Source organism: Hemicordylus capensis, chromosome 16, assembly GCF_027244095.1.
Source record: "Hemicordylus capensis ecotype Gifberg chromosome 16, rHemCap1.1.pri, whole genome shotgun sequence".
Classification (NCBI taxonomy): Eukaryota; Metazoa; Chordata; class Lepidosauria; order Squamata; family Cordylidae; genus Hemicordylus; species Hemicordylus capensis.
The window spans coordinates 14,705,111-14,732,781 of NC_069672.1; the positions used below are offsets into that span (position 1 = coordinate 14,705,111).

Consider the following 27,671-nt stretch of genomic DNA (forward strand, 5'->3'; position numbering starts at 1 on the left):
TCAAGGACCCCTCTGCATGGGCGCTTGCCTTCTCCCAAACTGGGCCCATTTGGTTCATGTGAAGAAGAGCCTGGCTGTGGGATCAGACCAGAGGTCCATCTAGCCCAGTTTCCCGTGGTGGCCAGAAAGTTCCCTCCAAAAGGCAACTGCAAGCAGAACCTGAAAGCCACAGACTTCCCCGGCAACTGGGATTTCCATGGCTTTCTGTAGCCATCGTGACTAACAGGCATGGATAGAGCTATCTTCTATGAAGGCTCCCCATTCTTCGGTCCTAGCTGCTGATAGATAAGAACAACCTCTTTGGGCCAGACCAGAGGCCCATCTTGTCCCGCATCTCTTCCCCACAGGGGGCAACCAGATACCTTTAAGAGGCCCCTAGCCCTCTCTTGTTGTTGCCCAGTGGCATACTGCCTCTGAACATGGAGGTTCCATTTAGCCACCCAGATCTAACCCTACTTCTCATCTCCCATGAATGTGTTCAGCTTCCTTTTGAAGCCATTGAATACTGTCTGTGACCTACCATTCCATGGGTGTGTGTGTGTGTGTGTGTGTGTGTGTGTGTGTGTGTGTGTGTGTATACAAGCTCTTGCCCCCCCAGAATGGGCTGGTGCTACTTTTGCATGGGGCTGCCTGCCACCGATGGGGTCTCCTTTGCCCTCTCTCACAAACCCAGTCCCCACAGGAACCTGAGCCCCCTGTATTCCTGCATGTGGGGAGAGGCTCCCGCTTTATTCTAGAGCACCAGCTTTGCAGGCAAAAGGGCTCAAGTCCAAGCCCCCAACATCTCCAGGAAGGACTGGGGAAAGATTCTGGCATGAAACCTTGGAGAGCAGCTGCCAGTCTGTGCAGACCACACTGAGCTAGACAGACAAAGGGTCCGATGCCACATAAGGCGGCTTCATACCTTCACTGGCTGGTCCTTCCTGCCTCCTCCCAACATCCCCCCTCCTGCCCCATTTGCAAAGAAGACAACCTCTGGGGCAGAGTAGTGCCCGGGGGCCATGCCTCTCTCCACCCGCCACCTGCCCTTTACACTCTCCCTGGGTGCGCAGAGGAGTTTTAAAACGGCTGCCTCAACGGTTCCGGAGAAAGCCCTCGCTTGCACTGCAGCCGGCTTCCCTCTTTATTAATGCACTATTTATCACCCACGCCGACTCTTAATACAGTTTTGGCTTAATGTCGTTAATGAAATATAAATACCCAGTGCTAATGATGTTGGTCAGGAGGCTGTGCGGGCAACTGGAGAGATTGCAGGAGGCAGGCCAAGCCACTCCTGCACATGCACATACGTGCACGAGGAGGCAGCGGCAGGGCCAACCACTCCTCTTTCAGGAAAAGGGGCCTCCGGAGACTGAAGCTGTGTCTTGGCCGGCCTACAGATGTAGAAGTCCTAGAACAGCCTGTACCACTTCAGACGGCATGTGCATGTGCGGGCACATAAGTGCACAGAACCTGATTTAGGGACAGGACAACCTAGGATGCTTGGCTTGGAAGGCACTGGGCAATGTAGCTATGCTTAGCGTTAAAAATGTGTCCTGCTAAATGAGCAAAGAAGCACCTTTCAAAGTGGTTATTCTCTTATACTTAGCAGTGAGGAACAACTGGTCCTATCCATTCCCAGCACAGCATCCCTCCAGTGGCTGTTGCTGGTGTTTACCTTGTGGTTCTTTTTAGATTGTGAGCCTTTTGGGAAAGGGAATCATCTTATTTATTATTTATTTATCTAGGTTTGCCTTGCAAACTTTTGTTGGAAACTAATCATCATCATCATCATCATCTTGACACACTGGGCATTGATAAGATTACAACACAGCAGCTACAGAAGGCCACACTACTCAGGACAGCACAAATACTACGATGCTATTTTTAATTTTTCTTTGGTTATCAGACCCTTGGAAAGGGCCCAATAATTAAAGTACCAAATTCAGTCAATAACATCGGGTAGACTGTGTATAAATATAACAACAACTACTACTACAACAAAATAACAAAATACAAAGATCTACAAACTGAAATTGAAAGGCTGTGGCAGAAAAAGGCCCAAATAATCCCAGTGGTCATTGGCGCCCTGGGTGCAGTTCCAAAAGACCTTGAAGAGCACCTCAACACCTTAGGGGCCACAGAAATCACCATCAGCCAATTACAAAAAGCAGCTTTACTGGGAACAGCCTATATTCTGCGATGATATCTATAATAATAACAGCAACAATACTGATAATAAAATTCAGCCATCCCAGGTCCTTGGGAAGGACTCGATGTGTGGATAAAACAAACCATGTTTGAAACAAAAACTCCATATATGTCACCCACAGCTTTGTGATGGCGGGGCAGGAAACAAACAGGCCAGCCACAGGCATGAGTTAAAAAGGCATATTTTTTAACGCAAAAAGACTTGGCCTAGCTGCCTTGAGCACGAAGCTGCCTTCAGGCCTTTGGTCCCTTTAGCTTCGTATTGTCTGCACCGACTGGCAGTGCCTCTCCCAGGTTTCAGGCAGGTCTCTCCCAGCCCTACCTGGAGATGCTGCTGCCAGAGATGGAACTTGGGATCTTCTGCATGCAAAGCAGATGCTTTTCCACTGAGCTACAGCCCCACACCCAGTATAATGAGGAACACCGGAAGCTGCCTTGGTCCATCTAGCTCAGGACTGCCTGCACTGACTGGCAGCGGCTCTCTGGGGTTTTCTGGCAGGAGTCTTTCTCAGCCCTCCTGGGAGATGCTGCCAGAGATTTGGCATGCACTCCGCCACCCAGCTCTGGCCTCCTCCTCCTCCTCTCCCCAAGCCCCTCTGACCTATTAGTTTACTTCTTGCAAGCTGCCACTCTCTCCCCCTCCCAGGTGCTGTAAATCCCCTTCAGAGTTCCCCCACCCCTGCTGCGACCCTCCCACCCCCCCCCCTTCCCCAATGTCACCCCCAGAGCCTCTAGGGAGCGCAGGACTCATTTGCTGGGGGTTTGGCCTAACTCGTCTCAGCGGCTAATCCCTCGGGTGTCTCCTGTCAGATTATTAATTAGCTAAAGCGGATCGGCCCTGGAATAACATGCGGTGGGACCTCAGATAAAACAGGGCGGCATGAGGCCTGGCGTGTGGCTGCTTAAAGGGACAGGGCTGCCTTTCTTATGGCTGCCTTCAGGACGGGGCGGAGGGCTTCCCCCACTCCTGCGGTTCACTCAAGAAATGCCGGGTCTCACGGCACACTTTGGGGCAACAGCAAAGGCACGTGCATGAATAGGAATGAGGAGGTGGTGCGGGCTTGGGTTTTTTACAGGTCGGCACCAGGCTCCTGTCTGAATATGCACGAATTGCACACACTTCAGTTTCCCTTAAGAAATTCACCCTCCAGAATTGCTTCAGAGAGGTTTGTCCTAGATTTGTCTTCTTTGGGAAAGCAACACATATTTATTCCTAAATTCATGTTGCACGATTCAGCATACCAAGTCAAGGCTTACCCCCGAACCTGCAAGTTACGGCCTTGGGACCTAGTTTCATAGCCCCTGGACATGTGCAGAGTGCCTTTCCATCACTACTGAGGAAGCATCTCCCTCCAAATCAAGGATTAAGGATCGAGATTTCTATTCAAGCTTCCAGGCAGTACTGTGTTACAGCCACTCATATGTTACCCACTGCACAAGTCCCTCCTAATGGATCACAGGTATCTTCAGAACCTCTATGGGGCAGCAGGCAAGCATGAGGGCCAGAACAACATTGGAACCACTTGCTTGCTGTATATTCTAAGTCTGCTCAAAAGGGCAGCTCTGGCCAGAAAAAGACTCTGCAGTCCTTCCCTGGTTTAGATAATGCTTGTTTGCAGAGTACCTGGTCCCTGCCCTGAGGAGCTCACAATCTAACATTAGACATAGGGTGAAAAGATGGAGGCAAAGGTGAACGGAGAGAACATGCACCGTCAGTTGTTCTATATACCTGCCAAAGGCTTCACGGCAGTGGTGGGCTTTGAGGATGGAAGAAAGAGAGAAGGCACCACAGAGGCACGTTGAAGGGAGTTCCAGGCACAGAGGGCAGCGTTGGATGTTTGCACCTTTTGCAAACAGCTGCTCTTGCAGACTTTAAACGTTTAGCCACAAGGGGCTGTGCAGTGCTGGAAGGCAACAGCCAGAAACCATGCTCTGCAGTCACACATGCAGTGTAGCCACGCCGGCGGGGACCACGCTGCCCCCAGGTTGCCCACAGGGGAGGAGGCAGAAGGCTCCTTCAAATAGCCCCAGCTGGGGGCATCACCGCCTCTGGCTTGCAGCAAAAGGCATGCAGGTGCAGGTGAGGCTGCTTCTGAGGACCAGCCCCCCCCCCGGGGCAAATGTGCTCCCCGTTTCGGATTGTGCTTGATTCAAAGCGGTGAAGCTGAAATGCCGAGTTACAATGACATGAAACCTTCATTACCAGCTCTTAACACAGATTACTTAGGAAAGGGGGAGGGAAAAGGGGGGCACTTTAATTGCTTTTCCCCATTAACATTTCTGGAGGAGTACACACTGATTGATCTGAAGAGGCAGTCCACCACCGTCACATTCTGCCCATCCCCTTCCAGCATGGGACTAGCCAGCAATGGGATGCTTTCTCTGCCTCCAGCAGAAGGAGCAATCCAGGGGCTTCCTAAGGCCAGACAGCGAGAGTCCCCCACATTTCCAGAGAGGTCAGAGTATGCGTATTTGTAAGAGGAAGGACAGACAGATGGGAGTAATGGAATGAAACAAACAAGAACAAACATCTGATTTTGTAATCCGTCTTGGTTTATCTACAAAGGCGGGTACAAAGATTTTAAATAAATTGTGTAGATGAGAGAGACTCTACAGTTTGAAGCCGTAAAAGAAGTCCTTCCCTGAGACCGGCACGTCACTTGCTTTAACACAGCTGGGCTGGCTTATCCTCGTTTTCATTATAGCCCAGAACATATTTACCTTTTTTTGGCAGTTTCAACTTTTTTTGTTGTTTTTGTTTTGAAGAAAGGTTTTACCACCCAGCATTTTTCTTTTTCTTTTTAATTACCTACATGAGTTTAGGAAAGCCAGCCACAGGCCTGGGGTGTGTGGACCCCCTTTCTAAAGCCAGCCATGCACTAATCTGCTAAAGCAAAGGGCTTGGGACGGAGCCATCCCTAACAAACACCCCCTCGCCTTAAATTAACTCATGCTGTTATAAAGGGGATACATAAAAACATATATAAGCACACACATCAAAGGTAAACTTTTTTGCTTTCATCAACAGATTTCTCAGAATTGCACTTTTAATAGGGCCCTTCTGTCTGAAAAAATGTGCCTTGCACATTTCCCTCTCAGGGGCCCAGAAATGAGGTGGTTTGAATATATTTAGGCCTAATTGGCCAAAGCATTTGGTACATTTTTGCATGCTTAAGCCTCACTTGAATATAGGTGCAAAAACTGCTGGTCTCTGAATGACAAAAGGAACACAGGGTCCTTCTCTCTTTGGGATAGGAATATTATTTATTTATTTATTTATTTATTACATTTATAAACCGCCCCATCCAGAGGCTCTGGGAGGTGTACAACAACTTTTTTAAAAGACATAAAACCCACAATTCAAACACAATGCTAAACACAATTCAAAAACGATTAAAACAATTTAAGTTAAATTAAATTAAAATATTTTAATTTAATATATATAAATATAAAATAAAAAACAACAACACTTTACAAGCCTTGGAAGGCCAAGCCAAACAAATAGGTTTTTAGGGCTCTCTTAAAGGCCGACAGTGAGCCTAAACTGTGGATATCTGCCAGGAGTGCATTCCATAGACCAGGAGCAGCTACAGAAAAGGCCCGGTTCCGAGTCGCCACCAGATGTACCGGTGGTAACTGGAGATGGACCTCTCCAGATGACCTCAGTGAGTGATGGGGATCATACGAAGAAGGCGCTCTCTAAGGTAACCCAGACCCAAGCCATTCAGAGCTTTAAAGGTAATAACCAGCACTTTGTATTTCGCCTGGAAACATAACGGCAGCCAGTGCACCTGTTTTAAGACAGGCATAATATGGTATCTCTGGGTTACCGCAGAGACCAATCTGGCTGCCGCATTTTGAACTAATTGAAGTTTCCGAACTACATACAAAGGCAGCCCCACGTAGAGCATATTGCAGTAGTCGAGCCTGGAGGTTACCAGCTGATGCACCACTGTTTTGAGATCGTTTTCTTCAAGTAATGGACGCAGCTGTCGAATCAGCCGAAGCTGATAGAAAACGCTCCTGGCCATAGCCTCCACCTGAGATACTATGGTGAGGCCTGGATCCAAGAGCACTCCCAAGCTGCGTACCTGTTCCTTCTGGGGGAGTGTAACCCCATCCAGCACAGGAAGATCTAACTCATCCCTTAAATTCCGATCCCCCACAATGAGCACCTCCGTCTTGCTTGGATTCAGCTTCAATTTGTTATCCCTCATCCAGCCCATTACTGCCTGTAGGCAGGCATTTATGGAGTGAATGCCATTTCCTGATGATGATGATGATGATGATGATGATGATGATGATGGATGATGAGAAATATGTGAGATATTGGGGAGCACTTCACAGATTTTCATTGTCTGTTAAAACCTAGCCCAATTTATGTCCGGGGTAAAAAAAAAGTCCAGTCTATGTGTCAGGTTTTTTGGACAAATTACGGTAATTTGTCCTGTCACGGTAAAGCCTCGCAGTAAACCCTGCTGTCTGGGAAAGCTCCTGGAAAAGACCTGGGGAAAACCAGGTCCTCTCCCTTTTCCCCCACAGGAAAAAACAGTTTTCCCCCAGAAAAAGGTGGGGAAAGCTGTCCCCCTGCCCCCCAGGTTTTTCGCAGGCCTTCACATCTCTAGTTAAGGCTTCTGTTCCTTTGCTGGTAAGAACAGACTATCAGGCTGATAGGTGGGCAGCCTGTGGGATCCACTTTATTTTCCACTAGAACCCTGCAGTCTATCAGTTGATGCCAGGCAAAAATGGTGGTGCAAGGAGGCAGCCAATTACCTCTTCTGGGATGCCCTACATACCCCCAAGGATGGATCTGCACAGGAGGTACCACAGAACCAGAATTCTAGCACCAAAAAACCTCTGACCAGCAAAGACCAAGAAAGACCTGGTCAAAGCCAACCAGTGGACACTCCTATTTTACAGGCAAGAATCCTGAGTTACAGTAAGCCAGGAGTTTTACCAAAGCAGAACGCCTCACAAAATCCACATTCCCTTCCTTTTGACTCTCCCATTCATTTCCTTTTGAGACTTCTATCCCCCAAAGGCTCAGCAATCATCAAGTTTGCTTGGCTTTGAGCAGTTCTGCTTTCAGCCACTACTTGTGATTAGGATGAAATCAGGTCTCTTGCATCACTGGAACCGAAGGCTCAACCTTGCCTTTTATTTTGCAATAACTCAAGCAACTATTCAATAAACAGTCAAATAGCAGGTATTAATATATGTGGGAAGGACAGCATCTAGAGATAAGGTTCCCGGAACACAGCTGTGCAGAATTGGCACACACGTTGTGTGGCACCCAATCTAGGGCAGCCGCAGAATCCGGAAAAACCGAGGCTTCGGTTTGCTTTCCAAAAACAGTTTTTTAGTCCTCGTAGACTCGAATCTGAACATTTTAGAACCTCAGAGGAACCTTGCTAGGCCCTGCATACTAGCCCCAGGTATTAGGGGGCTGGCTATCAGTACTCTTTAGAAAGAGGAAAAACACACTGTACATGTTCAGAGATATTCAAGGTTAGGTCAAGGGGAACCTTGTCCATACCAGTGTCCTAAAGACCCTGGCAATGGTTTGTCCCTCACTGAACTATATTAATTCCCCATCTTAATGCACCATATTTTTTTCCTAACCAAAAAAACACAAGGCGACAGGCCCTAAGGGACTTATAATTTAGAAAACACCACAAAGGAGAGAGCAGGGGAAGGGGAGGGGAAAGGAGGTAGGTGTGAACAAGGGGGACTGATGCAATGATTGCAGTCGCACAGATACTTAGGCATAGTTACAGGGGGCTACTGGGACTGGACTATCCCTCAGGAGCCGCCCCGCCACTTCCAGGGAGCAGCAAAAGCTTCAACTCTCTCAAGATCAGGCCATAACAAAGTACAGAGCTGAATAGCGCCGGGCCTTAATGAATAGATGCGGCTTCTCTCTCTTTCCTTGACATCCTTCCCTCCCTCCGCTTCGCTTTCGCAGCCGTCAACCAAACATCTGATCGAAGGCCTGGGGGAGGCCGTTTAGAACTGTCCAGTCTGGTTATGAGTGAAGGTCACTGATCCAATACAGACCAGGGATGCGGAAAAACAGGGGAGGGGGGACTTGGGGGGGGGGAGGGAGGGAGAGGGAGGCAGCCTGCACAGACTGTGCTCTTGCATGCAGGAAAGAGCAAGGAAGTGGCTGGGATGCTGTTTCACACGCCAAGACCCAACGGCTGTTGTCAGCCCCGTCCTTCATGCTCCGAACTTGTCACACTAGAGGTCAGGTCTCAAAAGCGTTCCTGGAGAGCTGAGCCGATCCATATGGCAGGCAATATGTTGACAATATGGATCAGTCAGACGCCAAGGCCTAAGCAGATGGAGGCGACACCCCGGCTAGTGGCCCAGAGCAGCCTCGTGCATCTTCCTCACCCTCCTTCCTTGCAGCCGTGCCAAAAAAGGGGAGGGAGCTTAGCCTGAGTATCTCTGTGGGCGAGTGTCTGCTGGCCAACAGTGTGGTCCCTTTCTGAACAAGCCCACAGTGGCCTCCGCCACGAGAATGTGGCTCAAAACAGTCCTACAGACCAAACAGGCAAGTGGGCAAAGCCAAACAGCCCTTCATGTTAACATCACTTTGCTTTGTATATTGCCCATCTTGAAGTGCTCACAGCCCATCAAAACTTGCCATTTCAGCAGATCAGGCAACTGAATGAGGTGGTTGAGGCTTGGAGTGGCTAAAATGGACTGTACCACTTCAGATGGGAGATGCCATTTTTGAATGCTCCCCAGTGCAAAACCACAAAACCCCACACCAGCCAAGCTTTTTGAAAGCTGAAAGGTAGCACAGTAAGTTGGGCCAGAACATTTCTCCCTGGTGTGCTGGATTTCTCCTTGCTGAGGGGTTGGTATGGCAGTCATCCAAAAACGGATGCCTGCAGCCTGAAGTAGTATAGTCCTCTCTACCACCTCAGGTTGCCACCACTTCAGCCTGCCACCCATGCAGACTGGGCCCAAGATGAGATCTGAATCAAAGGCTTCCCAGCTCACACACTCAGTGACTACATTCAGTTACGCCATTTATATCCCACTCTTCCTCCAAGGAGCCCAGAGTGGTGTACAGGGGAATATTTATCCTCACGACAACCCTAGCAGCACAGGAGTGAAGCACACCATCTTGCCTCAGCCATACACTCACTCTGTGGCCACTACCCTCTCAGTTGCTATAAGCACTGAATATGCGGACCCCAGAGTGGCCACTTCCTCTTAAGGGCGGCCATTTACTCTCTGACTCTGCAGCACTCATCCCATGATGATGGAACTGCTTCAGGGCAAAGCAATGGTCAATTAATCATGTGATGGGCTGGGACATGTTTTCCCCCAACCCATTCCTCTAAGGTGAAGATCATTCATTCATTCATTCATTCAGTTTACATACTGCCCTTCCTAAAGTGGCTCAGGGCGGTTTACATTAAAATAAAAAACACGTAATAAAACAATTAAAATCATGAAGCATTTAAACCAGATTAAAATTAGAATTAAAACTAGATATCATTAAAAGCCGGGCTAAAAAGATGGTTCTTTAAGGCTCTCCTGAAGGCCTCCAAGGAAGATAATCCTCTTAGATCCACGGAGACATGCAGGTCTCCAAGCGGCACCGTTTATTGGCCCCGTTTCCCATTGTCCAGGATGTGACCAACGTCCGGCAAAGCGGGCAGCCACTCTCCTTCCTGAGGTCAAAGGGTGTGCACCCTAGGCGAGGCAACTCTCAGGGAGGCACATGGATTGCCACATGCAAGAACCAAGTTTGCAATTCAGCAAATGAATATCCGTAGCTATTCAAGTACAAATACACGTACAAGATTAGTCTGTGTGTGGCAAAGTGTAGGATGTCAAAAGGCCAAGCCCAAGACTCCCCTTGTGAGGTACACTGGGCTGGGAGAGAGAGAGAGATTGGCCCAAGATCACTCAGGAAGCTCTGTCTGGAAGAGTTATAGACAGCTTTTCAGTAAAGAGAGAGAGAGAAAATGGGGGAGGGGGGCTTACATAGCAAAAGGAAGGAGAAGAGGATTCGCTGTCCCAACCCAGTCGCGTCTCCGTGTTCCAAGTCCATGAGTCTAACCCATGGGTTAGACGCCTTGGCTCTCCAGCTGTGGTTGAACTACAACTCCCATCATCCCCAGCCATAGTTGTGGGTGATGGGAGTTGTAGTTCAACCACAGCTCTAGAGCCAAGGTGGGCCACCTCTGGTGTAATAGCTAGTGGTCAGTTTGCTGCGTCTTCACCAGAACCTGTCCCCCTGTACACATGAAAACTGAATTCTCAGAGGACTGTACCACCTTGTATCACGGGCTCTAAGGCACCTCATTCAAAATGTTTACCTGGTCAAGATTTCATACATATTTTAGAATGCTATCATTTATTTATTATTTTATTTATTTAAAATATTTATACCCCGTCCCTCCAGTACACTACTGCTCAGGGCAGCTCACAACAATAAAATAGATACAATGTAAAATAAAATTAATAAAATTAACCAAATTAAGTAAACAAGTTATAAGTCCAGCCACAATCAGAATTAAGTTTCAAATTAAAAGTTATTTAAAAAGCTAAAAATTGAGAAATATAAAGACGAAAAACTGAAGAACCTACCAGATATAACCAAATGTTCCATCTCTGTTTATATCTGGTAGATTCTTTAGTTTTTATAGTTCTCCATTTTTAGCTTTTAAAATAACTTTTAATTTGGAACTTTTTTAAAAATGTAATTTTAGCCTGGTTTTTATGGGTTCAACTTAAATTTGGTTAATTTTCTTAGTCTTATTCTACATTACCACCTGTTAACTGAGCAAAGAGGCACCTTTTAAAAGTGGTGATTCTCTTTATTGAGCAGGGGGGAGAGCAACTGGCCCTCCCCATCCCCAGCACGGCAACCTTCCAGTAGCTGTCCCTTTGGGGACAGGAAGCAATCTTTATTTATTTATATCTGTATAAATAAATACGTAAGCTGCTTTGGGAACTTTTGTTGAAAAGCGGAATATAAATATTCACAATTGTCATATTCATTGTATCTTTTTATTAATGTTGTGAGCTGCCCCGAGCAGTAGCGTACTGGAGGAGTGGAGTCTAAATATTTTTAAATTAAACAAACAAATATATACATTTCTCCACGCCAACAAAAGCCAATGATGAGGCATGAGGGAAGTGAAACGTGGAACACTGTGAAGTCAGGAGCTGGGTAAATAGGGAGGGAGGGAGGGGAAGGAGAGAAGAGCTAGGCTCACAGCTGTCATTTTCAGTGGCAGTCCAGTGAGCGCAGTATCCTGCAAACCTGGCCACAGATTTAGGGCACCATTTGGAGCAATGTAAACTCCCTCATTCCAGGATACTGACAGCACACACCGGCCAGCCCTTTGGCACAGACTGCAGACAGTGTGGACACTTCAAGACTGATTCACACTAGGCGACATGGTTACTCTCCATGAGCAGCTTTGCTGGTCACATGGGGAACATGCCTGGATGGTGCTTTAGTGGAAGGAGCGGAGCACACAAACCGCAGGAGAGACTCAGAGCCACCAATACACACTGAAGCAAGGAATGCAGCAAAAAAGAAGTGGTACCTTGTATATAGAGGTCTCTGGGCTGGAAGTCCATTCCAAGCCACACTTGAAGAAGGGGCGTCAGGATCGATTACCCCTCCGAGGGTATTTCAAGAGATAGTGGAAGTCTGGTAGGTTCCCTATACTTGGGGAGATCTCTTTGCCCTGCAAGAACAAGAAAAACAAATATTACTATCTTATTTGCTTTAAAATATGTATATGCCACTCTTTCATATTAATTTCAAAAGCAGGATGCAAAACAGTCAAACATTTAAATCAAAATAAGCCAACTAACATCAAAGACCAAAGTGAAATGGCACAGCCACACAATCCATTTAAGGGTGAAATGGGGAAAGCTATTTGTTTTCAACAGTCAACCAGAACGAAAAGCGATTTACTAGCTTTGGGAACATTCGCAGAGAGGTAGCTTTATGGATCTCCTTTGGTAAAGAGTTCAAGGGGAACCCTTAAGGGCCAGGGAAGCTCAAAAGAGAGTAATTGTGTGTGTGTGTGTGTGTGCGCGCGCACACACCCACACCCACACATACTATTTGTGTTTTAAATTGTGTACACTGGCTAGAGATGCACATATCAAGCGTTATATAAATATGATCGACCAACCCATCAATTCCCCCACATCTCTATGATGAATCTGCCTTATATTAGTTCACACTATTGTTTGCATCGAGGTTTAAAGTGGGTTACCAGCACTGAAGAGATTGTGTGAACCCATACCAAGGTGGTTTATGGCCTGAGAGTCCCACTTTGGGGTCACACAATCACTTCAATGTTGGTAACCCACATTATGATTCAAACTGTTATGAGAACGATCAAACAATTGTATGATCAAGGCCATAGAGTCACACCATTGGTTCATGTAGCCTAGTAGTGCTGCCTGCCCGGACTGGCAGCAGCTTCACTAAGTCTTGGAGAAGGGTCTTTCCCAACCACGCCCCACGTGGATCCTTTAAAGTGGAAATGCCAAGGATTGGGCTGGGGACTTTCTGCATGCAAAGGAACATGCAGACGCCAAGCTCTGGAGTCCTTGAGAAGCTCAGTGTGACTTACAATATCAAAACACACAGAAAACCACAAAGACACACAAGCTATTTACACATGCGGATAGAATCACAGACTGATATGACTGGAAAAGGAGTTAACATAAGAACAGCCCTGCTGGATCAAGCCCAAGGCCTATCTAGTCCAGCATCCTGTTTCACACAGTGACCCACCAGGTGCCTCTGAGAAGCCCACAGGCAAGAGGTGAGGGCTTGCCCTCTCTCCTGCTGTTGCTCCCCTGCAACTGGGGCTGAGAGGCATCTTGCCTCTCAGGCTGGGAGTGGCCTAGAGCCATAGGGCTAGTAGCCTTTGATTCCAAGTTCGATGTAGAAATCAGGCTATTATTCCTGAGGGACCAAACAGTAGTTCCAAGAAACCCAGCATAGCCACCTAGAACTGAGCCCAAATGTACCTGTTGGAATTCTGTTCAGCAACATTCTGGAGAGCCAGGGAGTAGAGAGAAATGAAGTTTCCGAACTGGCCCCCATCCACACTTTAGCTTTTGTGCTGCCACTACTGCATTGCTCAAGTCCTGGCAGCAGCAGCAGAAGCACTCCCATCACTCTTGGGGGCTTGCAGCACCATTTAAGAGAGCGCCGCCTTCTTCATCAACCCCACCGCCTATTAAGATCATCTGAGGAGGTCTGGTTGCAGTTGCCACCGGCTCAGTTGGTGGCAACTCGAAACTGGGCCTTTTCCAGAGTTGTCCCGGGACTCTGGAACATGCTTTCTAATGTAACTAGAGCATATCTGAATGTTATTAAGAAGGCTCTGAAAATATACCTGTTTAACCAGGCTTTCAGTTTATAGTTTTAAAGCTTTGGGTTTTAGAGTTTTTATTTGTCTTTTTAACTTGTTTTAATTGTGTCAATGTTTTAATGGTTTTTAGATTGTGAACCACCCAGGGACCTTTTTGTATGGGGCGGTATAGAAATGTAAGAAATGAATAAATAAAATAAATTTTCTCCCCCAGAATCCCACATCCCCATATGAGAGCAGGAAGCATGTCGCTCACTCAGATCAGCTCCAAGACAGCACTGAGTGATGACATAATCATACAGGTGAAACTCGGAAAATTAGAATATCGTGCAAAAGTCCATTAATTTCAGTAATGCAAATTAAAAGGTGAAACTGATATATGAGACAGACGCATTACATGCAAAGCGAGATAAGTCAAGCCTTAATTTGTTATAATTGTGATGATCATGGCGTACAGCTCATGAAAACCCCAAATCCACAATCTCAGAAAATTAGAATATTACATGGAACCAAGAAGACAAGGATTGAAGAATAGAACAATATCAGACCTCTGAAAAGTATAAGCATGCATATGTATTCAGTACTTGGTTTGGGCCCCTTTTGCAGCAATTACTGCCTCAATGCGGCGTGGCATGGATGCTATCAGCCTGTGGCACTGATGAGGTATTATGGAAGACCAGGATGCTTCATTAGCGGCCTTCAGCAATTCTGCATTGTTTGGTCTCATGTCTCTCATCCTTCTCTTGGCAATGCCCCATAGATTCTCTATGGTCAGGCGAGTTTGCTGGCCAATCAAGCACAGTACACTGTATACTTTTCAGAGGTCCCAACTTCACAGGGTTGTTGTGAGGAGAAACTTAAGTATGTAGTACACCGCTCTGGGCTCCTTGGAAGAAGAGCAGGATATAAAATGTAGATAACAATAATAATTTGATGTATGGACATAATACCAGTTAAATTGGACAGTTTCAAAGTAATTGACTTTTTCGGGTGCCAATCCCTAGGAAGCTTCCATTTAATTTAATCTAGGGCTTTGGGTGTGATAAAAACTCTTCTGTTAATAGTTGGCAGTGCCCACACTTTTCCCCGTTAAATTTTAAACAATGTAAGGAACGTGTATACTATTGGGCTGTCGTATCTTTAAAACATTTACAAATCATTCCAATAAGAATAATTTCCAAGTAAAGCACTGAAATTGAGAGATATAACATTTAAACCACATTAAAGGTGATTTACCGCATTCTTTTTCCTAATCAAATATTTCAGTTCAACTACTTTTGGCTGTGTTTTAAAAAATATTTATACAGCATGTCAGATTAACATGGCATGCTTTATGTAATGATCCACACGGAAATCATTCAAAAATGCTGAGCAGCTGGGCCCTGGGGCAATGGACCAAAGGCATCTGATGCAGATGGCCACCTGGCTGAAGGTAAGCAGGTATTAGTCTGGTCAGGGAGTAGACAGGGACTGTCAGGAAACCCCACAGCTGCCATCCTGAGCTCCAGTTTGGACCAAAGAGAGGATTTAAATTTTCTCAATCAATTATATTTATACCCCAATTTTCAGGCAAGACTTGCTCCCGAAGGGGCATACAACGGAAATCCAGCCCAGTGGTACAATCCTGTAGCAATTCATGGGCGAGTCTTCCAAGATTCTAGGTTCTCCCTGGGAAGGGAGAGAGCAGGAGCTGAAACATACTCAGGGCTGGCTGGTGGTAACAAGACCAACCACAACAGCAGCCCTTTCATTAGTCCTGTAGTGTGTGTGTGTCTGTCTGTGTACACATACACACAAAATAAAGAGCCCAGCTGGAAAAATACATATATGGCATTGTGTCCTGTCACATGACTTACTCTGGCCTATTAGGTTTTTTGCCATCTTATTTTTTTAAATTATTATTTCTCTATGTAAATCACTTTGGATACTTTTGTTGAAAAGCAGTATATAAATATTTGTTGGTATTGTTGTTTTGCTGGCGCCTACAGGTTATGCTGACCTCTCCAACACACCCTTGATTCCTTCCTGTGGCATACAAGCCCAGTCCCTGCCACATGTTACCCATAGGCCCCATGTCAGGACCCATACTGAGTCCCGAAAGATAATCTGCACAGGCTCCCTAATTTACCAGGGACAGTCCCTGCCTTCTGGAATCCGTCCCTGGTTTTGCCTCCTGGGGACGCCTCGTTCCAATTTTTTACACACAAGTTCTTCAGGATTCGGCTCCCTCCCCAGAGTCTCTAGAAATCCAGGCTCCAAGCAGGCGAGTAGTTGCATCGCGTTCCTAGTGCCCTTCAAGGGCATGATGCCTCTCAATACCAGTTGCAGGAGAGAGAGCATGCCCTCACACCTGCCTCTGGGCTTCTCGGGCCAACTGTGTGAAATAGGATGCTGGACTAGATAGGCCTTGGGCCTGATCCTGCAGGGCTGTTCTTATTAATGTCAATGGGTGCAGAACATGGCACTATGTGGCACACAGCATTTAGTGAGGAACTAGTGGAGCCGGGCACAGAGCATCTGCGCCTCTAGTTGGGCCCAGCTGCCTACCCCATGCCGCTGCCATCTCACCCTGGGGGGCCAGGGCCAGACCATCCCGCCACCGCCTCCCTCCGCCTCGCCGTCCTCCTCCTCGGGGCAGCGGGGCTTCGCCCACCACCCGTCCTCCTCTCGCCAGCCGCCCTAACTGGCTCCTGGTGTGCGCTCCTCCCTCCCTCCCTTGCACGTGTCACTCCCTCTGGGCCTGCCATTGGTTGCGGCTGCAGCGGGGGTGGAGCTTGCCACATCCCCACGCATCCCCTCTACAGGAATTAATTAGATAGATAGATAGATTCCAGGCTTCAGCAAGGTGTAATAGTGAGCAAGAACATAAGAAAAGCTCTGCTGGATCAGGCCAAAGGCCCATCCAGCCCAGGATCCTGCCTCACATAGGATTACTTGGGCAGGAAATATGAGAACCGGTGGCTACAGGAGAATTCCAATTTTCACCTGCAAAATTTGCACTGGAATAAATGTGTGGCTGAAACAGAAGTAGAATTGCTACCCCAGAACTTTAGAGGTAGAATCTGATGCCGTCATCATTTATAAAGCACCATCCATGCGCACGAGGCTTTACTCAGAGTGAGAAGACAGGTTTCTGCCCTAAAGACTGATTGCTCAGAGACTAAACAATATGGTAGAATTTACACAGCAAGCTTTCTGCCACCACAGAGCTGGAGATAGCCCCTGGCTTAGAGGATGTTAAAAACGGATTAGACAAATTCAGCAAAGTGGTGACGTTTCCACCAATGGCTGTCAGCCATGACAACTAAATGGAGCCTCCATGTTCAGTAGCAGTATACTTCTGAATACCAGTCCATGAAACAACAAGGAAGGGCTATTGATTCATGCTGTTTTGAGGTTTCCTGGGGGCATCTGGTTGGCAATCACTGGAAACAGGAGGCTGGGAGAGATAGATCCGGTTAGGGTTCCACAAAGGTTCTTTGTACATTCTTAGGAAGAGGCAGCAAGAAGCATCAATAATTGCCTCCAGTCCTGGGTACATTCCGTTTTTGGTTCAATATCATCAATTCCAAAAAATGACCTAGGAACAGTAGAAGAGGAGCCCTACCACTAGAAAAGGACCAGCATCCAGGTTCCCAGAGAAGTGGCCTAGCCAGATGCTTCTGGGAAGTCCACCAAGCAGAGCTTCAAGACAGCTGTTTCCAAGCTAATGCTATTCAGAAGCATACTGTGGCTTCCATAAAGTCCTCACCAGTCATAGCTAGTGACAGAGCTCTCCTCCTTCAACCTCCTGCCATATTCACAGCTCCCCCATATGGAGGGACTTTCAGCTTGCTTGCATTTTTTGTAAGGGGGGGGGGGCAGAAACCAAATTGTGAGAGCAGGTTTTGGCCCTAAAAGTGAGTGTGTGTGTGTGTGCGCGCGCGCGCAAGTGTTTTCCAGTTTTGCTGCCACTGCAAAGATTTTTATTATTTCTTTGCCAAAAAAAGGACAAATGAAACAGTTGTCAAGATTAATCTGTGATAGGTGCTGGGCCAAAGAAAACGTGGCCTATAGAAGCCTGAGCCCTGCCACCAGCAACCTCTTTTGTGTCAATTTAAGCAAATATTGTGGCGTTTCCATGGCAATTCCTGTTGTGAATACGCACAACACTTCTTTTTTTTAAAAGAAGGGCTTTTCCTGTTTGTGCTTCAGCTATAAAACCTGTAAATATTTTCTGCCTTAATGCACGTATCCTTCACCACTACCCCCAAGAAAAAACTGAAAAGATGACCGAAACACACACACACACACACACACACACTTTCTCTTCCATCTCCAGTGTTAAACTCAGAGATTACAATCCAGAGCAGGGAAAATTTAGGCAATGAAAACTACTAGAAAGGACCTGGATTTCATAGGAACAAAGGAAGCTGCCATATACAGAGTTTGACCATTGGTCCATCTAGTTCAGTATTGTCTACCCAAACTGGCAGCAGCTTCTCCAAGGTTTCAGACAGGTGTTTCTTTCAGCCCTATCTGGAGATGCCAGTGAGGGAACTTGGAACCTTCTCCATGCAAGAAGGCAGGTGCTCTTCCCAGAGCAGCCCTGTCCCCTGTGGGGAATATCTTACAGGGCTCACTCATGTAATCTCCCATTCAAATGCAAACCAAGGTGGACCCTGCTTAGCAAAGAGAGCCATTCATGCTCGCTACCACAAGACCAGCTCTCCTCCCAACCTACCTCCAGTGAGGAAACCACCATGGCTCATTCATTAAATGTGGCCAGACAGGAGGTGGTGGTTACTTTCTGCAGTCAAAAAAATGAACCTAGTTGAAATTGGTTCTCTTTTGCCTAGGGATGCATCTGCACCATAAACTGGGACTGACGTCCAATGAAAGAAATCTTAGCAGATTCATTGTATGAGCTTTTTTGAATTAATTGAGTAATCTATCATTAAAAGTTGTTGGTATTTGCACATGGTTTTTTAAAAAACTAGCTGCAAAGCAAGAAGCACACAGCCTTTGTTTCTAGATGATGCACATGTTAGCCAGAGGCAGTATAGTCTAAGAAGAAGCATTCCTTCCTGTGCAAGAGAAAAGGGAGAATGCCTCTTCCAGGATATCAGGAGCCGCATTCCTTCTTTGCTTCTCTTGCAACACATACTCTCCCATCCAAAAACAGAGCAGGCTTCCCCCTTCAAAATCATTGTTTTAGTCTTACAGAAACGTGCAGATTCGATAACGCAGTGGGTTCTTCTGAAGCATTCCCTCCTCTGTGAGCAGCCTTCCATCCATAACTTGTATAAGTAAAGGTAAATGTGCTGTCGAGTCGGTGTCAACTCCTGGCGCCCACAGAGCCCCGTGGTTGTCTTTGGTAGAATGCAGGAGGGGTTGACCATTGCCATCTCCCATGCCGTATGAGATGATGCCTTTCAGAATCTTCCTATATCGCTGCTGCCCGATAGAGGTGTTTCCGATAGTCTGGGAAAGATACTAGCGGGGGTTCGAACCAGCAACTTCTGGCTTGTTAATCAAGTCATTTCCCCACTGCGCCATTAGGTGGCTAAGTAAGTACTTGTGCATATATATAGTTTTAAAATAATTGTATATAGAGTTTAAACATTGCCTGTTCATTGTAGACACCTTCTTGGCCAATTAAAAGGCTTTTTAAACCAACCAATCTTCCTGACTAGTCAGTTAAATGCAGCTCTCCTACAAACCTAAAGAGGTTTGAAGCCAGTGCAGATGTCTGCTTGCGCATGGCAACCGTCTTGTCCTTCCTCTGCGACAGCAATGTGCTTGCCTCTCATTTATTTGCAGCAGCATGAAACGCCTTCTGACGGGGTGGATGAGTCAACCCACCTTTCCAGGCACATGAAGCTGCCGTCTACTGAGTCAGACCACTGGGCCAGCTTCCCAAGGGTTATACACTCTGACTGGGCAGTGGCTCTCCAAGATCTCTCCCAGACAGAGATCCATTCAGCTGGAAATGCCAAGGGCTGAACCTGTGACATAACAAGTATGCATGCTGCCACTCAGCGCCTTCCACCAGAAGTGCAAAAAGGAAGCTGTCACTGCAAGGATGGCTTTGCCTGTCACAGAACCCTGCTCCGTAACCCCAGGTACAACAGTCTTGCGAGGATGCTGAGAATCTGCTGCCTGAGGTTTATCCTACCGTTACAGCTTTCAGGGTGTTTTCTATGAAACACTGACCTCGGTTTAGAATCTCCAGGGTCGGTATCTGCTGTATTTGTGCGTGCGCACACACAAAAGGACTCTCTTACACCTTTTGTGCCCTGCGCAAGTGTTCTTCACATAAGTCAGAAAGTTGGGGAAACAGCCATTTTTCATTCAAATGAACAAACATAGGATTTATATTAATATTACGGATCAATTTAAGAAAAACTGATAACCCACAAATGTAAAAGTGTGCAAGGAAAACAAAGTCTGAGAAACTGACAGTAATACAGAGCCCTGGGGCATGTACACTATCGCAGGCCCCTTCTAATGCCCACACTGGGGCATCTCTGCTGTTCCCTGGCATGGGAGGCACGCAAGGATTCCAGGGGCAACCTTTCCACTCCTCCAGTACTTCACCAGCAGCAAGGCACTGGTTAAATCCCAAACTTCCTGGCTCCTACGGACTGGCGCCAAGCTCCAAACAGTAGCCTAACGTGCAACTTTGGGGAAGTCGGTTTCCTCTGGGATTTTGTCTTGACATTCTCTGGAAATGTCATATCATCTGACGTGACTGTTTGTCCAAGAGCAGCTATTCAGAAGCCACAATCTTACAAGAGAGCTTGATGTGAAGTCAGGGAGTCAACAGACCTTCCCTTCAAGGAATGCACAGGGACAAGGATCACACCCTTTTGCTACAAATTAATTAAAGTGGAAACAAGCCATTTCCACTTTCGGTTTTTGCTAGTCCTTTGCCTTGATGAGAAAGCACCATTGCACAAAAGGCAAAATCAAACACAAAGAGTGGGATGTAGGACAGCAGAGTCTTAAGAACCAATGGTCTTCATAAGAGAGCATTCAACAAGCATTTGGGTCAGATCCACACACGTGGTAAGCGGCTCTCACCTAACGATCTTCACCACGCCATTTCTCTGAATCAAGCAACTCCCAGGTGATGGGGGTTGGAAAATCTCAAAACTCAACTCTAAGAGCACATTTATTCAGTTTTTGACAGACAATGAAGAGGAAGAAACTTGGTGAAAGAGTAGGATTTACTGTAACCCCTGTGCTGTCCTGGGAGGGACTGCCTCGCCCAGTAGAGATTCTGTTATAGGAAGACAAATAGAGACCAGCCCAAAGCAGATTTAGAGAAATAAAAAGGGTGGCGGGTGGGGTGGGGGGGAGAAAAAGGCTGATCCTGTTGGCTGAGCTGAGCCTGAGCTGTTGTTCAGTTATTTGTTAGGTTGGCATGAAATCACCTTGGTAATAGTCAGAAGGGAGATCGGCAGGACAACTTGTAACTCACACAACCAGAGCCCAAACAGACGTCAAATGAGGACAATGGCTCTCGTTTATACAGAATTGTCTTTGTTGCTGCACGGTCCTTTTTTTAAGGGAGGCAGGAAGGAGGAGTAAGGTTATCCTTTTTCACATTTACATTAGCATGCTCCTAATTGTACGATCTGGCCCAAAAGTACAGAAACACATCAAAAGGTCAACATGTACAAACACTTTGATAGGTGGAGAAGGTTTGAAGACATGGCTCGCTGGATGGAATTTTGCTCCATGAGATGTGGTGACATCCATTAACTTTTACAGATGGGACACATTCACATAGGAAGAAGGATCCCATCAAGGGCTATTAGTTAGGATAGCTACTTGGAACCTCCATGCATAGATCTGAGATAGGAAACCTTAGAAAACCAGACCCAGGGGCAGGGGGACATATATAATGAGAGGAAAAGCTGGTTTAGGCTTCCTCAGAGGCATCAGGGCACAACTGTGAAGGAGGAGGAGGAACTAGGTAGACAGAGGTAGACAGCCTTACCTCTCCAGCTGTTGTTGAACTACAACTCCTATCATCCCCAGCTGAACAAATCATCCCCCCACCACACACAGAAAGGAATCCTGGCCTGTTAAGCTATAGTGTTGCACACTATGGGAATCCAGAAGCTGTGGTTTAACTGTGGTTTACAAACCAGGATACAAAGCCAAGTTCAAATCCTGATTTCATATCCTGGTCTGTAAGCCACACTTAATCCACAGATCCCAGGTTCAAATGACACGCAGAGCTGTGGCTTAAGAGGCGAGGATTCACCTCTGCATTTGAGCAGAGCAGGAATTGGGAGAATGGGAAAGAGAGCATGTGAGCTCAGTGCTCCTTTGCTTTGCATTCACCAGAGAAATCATAGTTTGTTGGACTGTCTGAACCGGGCCACTGATTGACCTCTCATTCATAAATGGATCTAACACTTTTGGGCCATACAGGTTGACTGCTCTTGGGGATTCTGGCACCACAACTGCCCTTCTGAATGCTTCAGTATGCATCAAAGTTTTCAATAACAACATTTAGCATTTGTATAGCAATTTTACTATACGAAGTGCTCAAAGGGCCTCACATGTATGATGCTGATGTAATCTTTACAAAAATTCTGTAAAGTATTATTTTCCCAGTATAGCAGAGGGAAAGACTGAGGCTAAGGGAAAGTGGCTTGCCTAAGGTCGCCTCGTGAGTCCGTGGCAGAGGCAAGATTCAAACCGGGGACTTCTTGGTTTGCAGATCAGCGTCTCACCCACTACGCTACAGCAGCAATTTATGCGCAACTCGTTCTGTTTAACTATGCAACTTACACAATTCAATTCATGGTGTTCTTCTAAACTTTTTTTTAAGTGCTTTGAGCCTCAACGTGGTGATCTTCATATGTTGAAACATTCACAAAACCTCTTCACCCTCACAAAAATATCAAATGCAGTCAAACAAACCAGGACCCTCACAAGGTGAAGCATCTACCCAGAAACGTACCAGAAAGGTAAAGGTGTAAATATTGGCAGTGTAGTTCTGAAGATGTCGATACTGGCAGGCCAGTTGGGTTCTGTTTCAATACCCAACGATGGGAACGCCTCACAGATGAGATGATAAAAACAACATCCCTGGGAACTAACGATTCCACAATACTTCCAAAGAACTGCCACAAAAATGTTCCAGTGCAGCTGCAGGTTCCCTAGCTTCTTCACGGTCACCATCTTAAAGCTGGAAAAGCCATAAAACATGGTCACCCTCAGCCTAGGGCAGGGGAGACATCAGGCCTGTAAAGGGCCACCAGCCTGACTGCCCAGGGCAGGCAGGCAGGCAGGCAAGAATCACCTGCAGGGGAACGCTGGCAATCTGGAAACAGACACCTGTGGCACATTAGAACTGCCTGCAGCAGCTGACCCAGTTTTTGTTAATGGAAGGAGAGAAGGACTTTCATTCTTTCAGCCTGCCAATGAGCCACAGACAATTAGCAGAAGTATGGGTGGACAAACAAGTCAGTAAAAACCTTGTGCAAACTTAATTGCAAAGCTAGGGAGAAATGTTTTAGACCTCTGTGTAAAAGGCAGCTCGAGGCCTCTAATGGATCACAGCATTTGGAGTAAAGAAAGACTCTTTCTCCAGGTCAGATTGGCTAGTGACTCTGCTGCCATTCTCGTTTGCACCTTGGCTCACCTGGCTTGAACCATTCAGAGCAAGTAGGTGGATGGGAGAGTCCTGCTTCTGCAGTGGCAGGTCAGACTGCTGAAGATCAACTAGAGGGTGGGACTCACAAGTGGGCTGTGGCCTGACCCAGGATGGGTCGCACCAGTGACACCACAATATTTACTTGACAGATTTGCTAGAAAGAAGGTAGGAGGAAAAGGAGGAGGAAAAAAGAGAATGGGGGTGCTTCTGAGTAAACATGCTTAGATTCAAACTCTAAATCAGGATGTACAGCTGCCAGACAGGTGTAGACAAAACCTTAATCTACAGCAGAGGGTAGTGCTATATTTTTCTTATCAGGTGACCTCCAAAAAAAGAAAACTGGATTCTGTATTGCAAGTTGAGGGTAAAGGTGGGTACCAGGCCTGAAAAGGTTGAAGACTACTGTGCTCATTGAGTGTTCTCTGGTTGCCTTGCAGCAGGATTCTATGAATAAAACACCACCGTTTGCAATGAATTCCCAAGCGGATGATTTGGATATGAACATATGAAGCTGGCCTATATCGAATCAAACCATTGGTCAGTCTAGCCCAGGCCTGCTCAACCTTGCCCCCCCCATCTTATTTTGGACTACAATTCCCGTAATCCCCAGCCATGGTGGGGATAAAGCCAGGGATATTGGCGGGGTGGGGATATAGTAAATAGCCAGAGATTATAGGAGTTGTAGGCCAAGATCTGCAGGAGGGCTGAAGTTGAGCAGGCCTGGTCTAGCCCCACTTTGATTGGTGGTGGGTCCCCAGGACCTCAGGCAAGGGTTCTTCCCTTCATCTGCCTTCTTTATAACTGGACATGCCAGGAATTGACGCTGGGACTCTCTGCATGATGGAAAACACTCTTTCACCAAGCAACTTCTCTGCTTAGTGAAGCAGACAGGCTGACACAGTTTCACCATCGTCTTCCTAGAGCTTAGATCCTCAGGGGTTTTTGAAAGCCAGGATGGAAGAGACAGAGATGGGTCTTCTCTCTTGTGAAGAAGGAGGATGCTTAGCTTCTGAAGCAAGAGGTGCTGGAGTTCAACCCAACCTACAAGGCATGCCCTCTGACTTGGAATCCCATCTCTTGAAACCCAGCGGCATAGCGGTCATTGGCGGCAAAGGACACCCATACTGTCAATGCTTAGACACACTCTCTTCTTGATTAAAACGGCAGCTCAACATCCTGGTGCAGAAACCAGGTCCCTCGAGCTTTGCCCCATTGAGCTGCAACTGAAACAAAACTCTGGGAAAGCAGCTCTACAGAGGTGGAAGGGACGGCCTGAGACCAATCCTACCTGGTTGGCTCACAACCCCTCTGCTCCCCTGGGAGATGGCTGGCTGCTCCAGGGAAGCAGTTAAAGCTGTTTCCTATCCTAAAGACCTATCTGCTTCTGTCATCACCAACACTTATCTGGGAGAAGACCACATGCATCAAGACAGATTGTTGGCAGGCCATCCAATTAAAAAAAGAAAGAAAGAAACCAGCCAAGCTGAGCAAGAAGCCCAGGAGTGAGGCACTCAAGAGTTCCCCTTCCCTGCCTCCCCAAAAGGAATCTTCCCTCAATCCCACCCCTATCTCCTAATAAATATCAAGCTGCAGGGAGATGCCTATCTCTCTCTCCTCCTCCTCCTCCTCCTCCAACCAAGCTTCATGACCCATTTTTTCAGCACTGGGTACGATGCAATAGAGGCCCTATAGTCCTGGAGCTTTCCCAAAGAGCCGAGAGATTTTGTAATGATTACAGCAATGGAGAGGACAAATAGGAAGGCAATAATATGTGATCAAAGGGGAGGGTGGCAAAGCCGGAGCCATTGGGCAATTCTGCAGAAAGTTTCCTACACACTGGGATTTTCTGGGGACAATGAAAACAAGAAGTGCTCCCGAGCCACCCTCGTTGCAGTGGGTGGCTCAAATTTCTCAAGAGAAACAGGCCGCGGCTCCAGCTTTCGCAGCCGGACAATGCAGGGCTGACTGAGCACATCAGACTGTTGGTGCATCTCTCTCAGGACTGCTTAGTCCAGCTGTTAATTCCTCTGCAAGGGACTCTAGTGGAGAAAGGCCCAAACTGGGACCTTCTCCATACAGCCCACATGCTCTGCCACCAAGCAATAGCTCTTCCCCTAAAGGCATAAACCCCTGAAGCTGCTTTCCACCAAATTGGGCCACTGGTCCATTCAGTCTTGTATTGTCTGCTCTTGACTTGCAGAGCTGCTCTGGGCCCCAGGCAAAGATGGATGTCTGCCAGTCATGATGCCTCCTCTCCAGCTGAGCCCTGACATCAGAACATCCAACATCAGGGATTCTTTTAACGTCGGGGATTAAGCCTGGGACCTGCTTGTAAAGCAGGTGCTCCAGCGCTGAGCTGCGGAACAGCATGGCTCTACTCATTTTCTCAGGAACATATGAAGGCACCAGGTCAGACCACAGGTCTGTCTGGCCTAGTATTATCTACTTTGAGAGCAGGCACCTGCTCTCCAGAGTCTCGGGCAGAGGTCTTTCCTGTCGCCTGCTCCTGATCCTTTGGCCTGGAGATGCTGGGGATTGGGGTGGGGCCATAGCTCAGTGGGAGAGCCCCTGCTTTGATTGCCAAAGGTCACACGATCAGTCTCTGGCAACATCTCCAGGCAGGGCTGGGGCAACTCTGGCTGAGACTCTTGCTGAGCCACTGCCAATCAGCACAGGCAGTACTGAGCAGAGGCACTCTAGCCCCTGGACTTTGGGGCTGAAGGCCAGAACCTCCACACTCCCTGGTGGCCCCCCAAATCTCCATTAGTCTGTCCTGGGTGGTGTGGTCACCACGCCGGGCGGCCAAGTGAGACTGTGACCTGCGCTGGGTGCTTTAGAGACAGAGTGGGGAAAGAAATATGTGGGATAGGAATATGTTAAGTTGCATGATTAACTAATTTTTTAAAACTAATGTTTCTGCTAATGCATATTGGCCTAAATATACCTGTTTTATATTCTTACATTCTTGTGAGTTCAGTTGCTGTTTGTGCCATCAAGAACCATGTGTTAAATACTGCGTGTGTCACGGTATAGGGGTGTGCACAAAACCAGTTTGTCCAGTTTGAGTCTGGACTCAAAGTCTGGACTCAACCAGACTTTGAGTCTGGACTCAAACCGGACTCAAACCAAACCAGGCATGTTCTGTTTTGTGCTACCCAAACAGACCCCTGGCTTGGGTCAGGGGTGGGATAATGTTTAACTTGCAATGGGGGAGGGAATGGACCTCCAAAGGCTTTGAGGTCCAAGCTCCAAAATTACCTATGTGCATCTCTGATACTGAGCTAGCTGGGCTAATGTTTTGACTCAGGAGAAGACAGCACAATGTCTTCATGTGCACTCATGGCCTTTCATGTGCAAGCCGTGTATTCTCCCACTGAACGATGGCCCCTCACTTCATACACACAGGGAAAGGCCACAGCTCAGCACATTCTTGGCATGCCGAAGGTCCCACCTCCAGCCCTGTCATATGCAGTTCCACAAAGGCTCTCAGGTAGCATATCTAAGCCCTAAACAGCTTAGGCACTGGGTATTTAAGAGAACGTCTTCTTCGCCATGAGCCCCACCGCCTGTTAAGATCAGTCTGAGGTTGCTGCCAACTCGTACTTGGGATCGAGCCTTCTCCGTTGTTGCCCCTGGATTTTGGAATGTGCTCCCTATTGAAATAAGAGCCTCTCCATCTCTGGCAGCTTTTAAAAAGGCATTGAAGACACATTTATTCACCCAGGCTTTGAATTAGATTTATAGTTTTAAAAAAATTTTAATACTGGGTTTTAAATGTTTTCAATTATTTAAATTGTTAATTGATTTGATGTTTTAAATGATTTTCATTGTAAACCGCCTAGAGACCTACGTTTTGGGCAGTATAGAAATATTTTAAATAAATAAATGAAATAAATAAATATCTGGGAAGGGCCTCTGCCTGAGAGAGACTGGAAAAGAAGGTCATGGCCCAAACTGGCCCCCAGTGAGGAGGCGGGGATGCGACTACACCACAGAAAGCTGCATCTAAATGGTCAGTAGTGTGGTCCTCTGTCAGTCACACTGCCTAAATGGAACCTCCAGGCCCGGAGGCAGTGCACCCTGAATACCAACTGCTGGTGAGCATCAGTGGGGGAGGCCTGCTGCTGTTTTCCAGCCCTGCTGGTGGGCCCCTGCGGCCTGTGATCCGGTCCAGCAGGGCTATTTTGCCTTCTCCACTAAAGGGTTGCCAACTACATCAGAGAAAAGTGACAAAAGGCAGCTGAGGAGATGAAGGGATCCCCTTCCACCCCACACATTGCAAAGTTAAATATTTAATCATTTTAAAACACATACACACCCACCCACCCACCCGGGTTGTGCTCAGCATATGGGGTGAAAAAAATACATATCATCTTACTACAAAATACCATTTGATGTGTTGTGGCATGAAAGTGTTTTTCACTGCATTTTTACAGTGTGATCTC

General features: G+C 47.0%; 1 protein-coding gene across 6 annotated transcripts in view; it reads right to left on the bottom strand.

Moving 5' to 3' along the window:
• The window catches only part of CASZ1 (castor zinc finger 1), a 375,530-nt gene that overhangs the window by 184,626 nt on the left and 163,233 nt on the right, over positions 1 to 27,671 (bottom strand). For all 6 annotated transcript variants that reach the window (XM_053281208.1, XM_053281214.1, XM_053281206.1 and 3 more), the window contains one exon: positions 11,772 to 11,915. The gene's annotated coding sequence lies outside the window, so the exon portion shown is untranslated. The remainder of the gene's footprint in view (positions 1 to 11,771; positions 11,916 to 27,671) is intronic.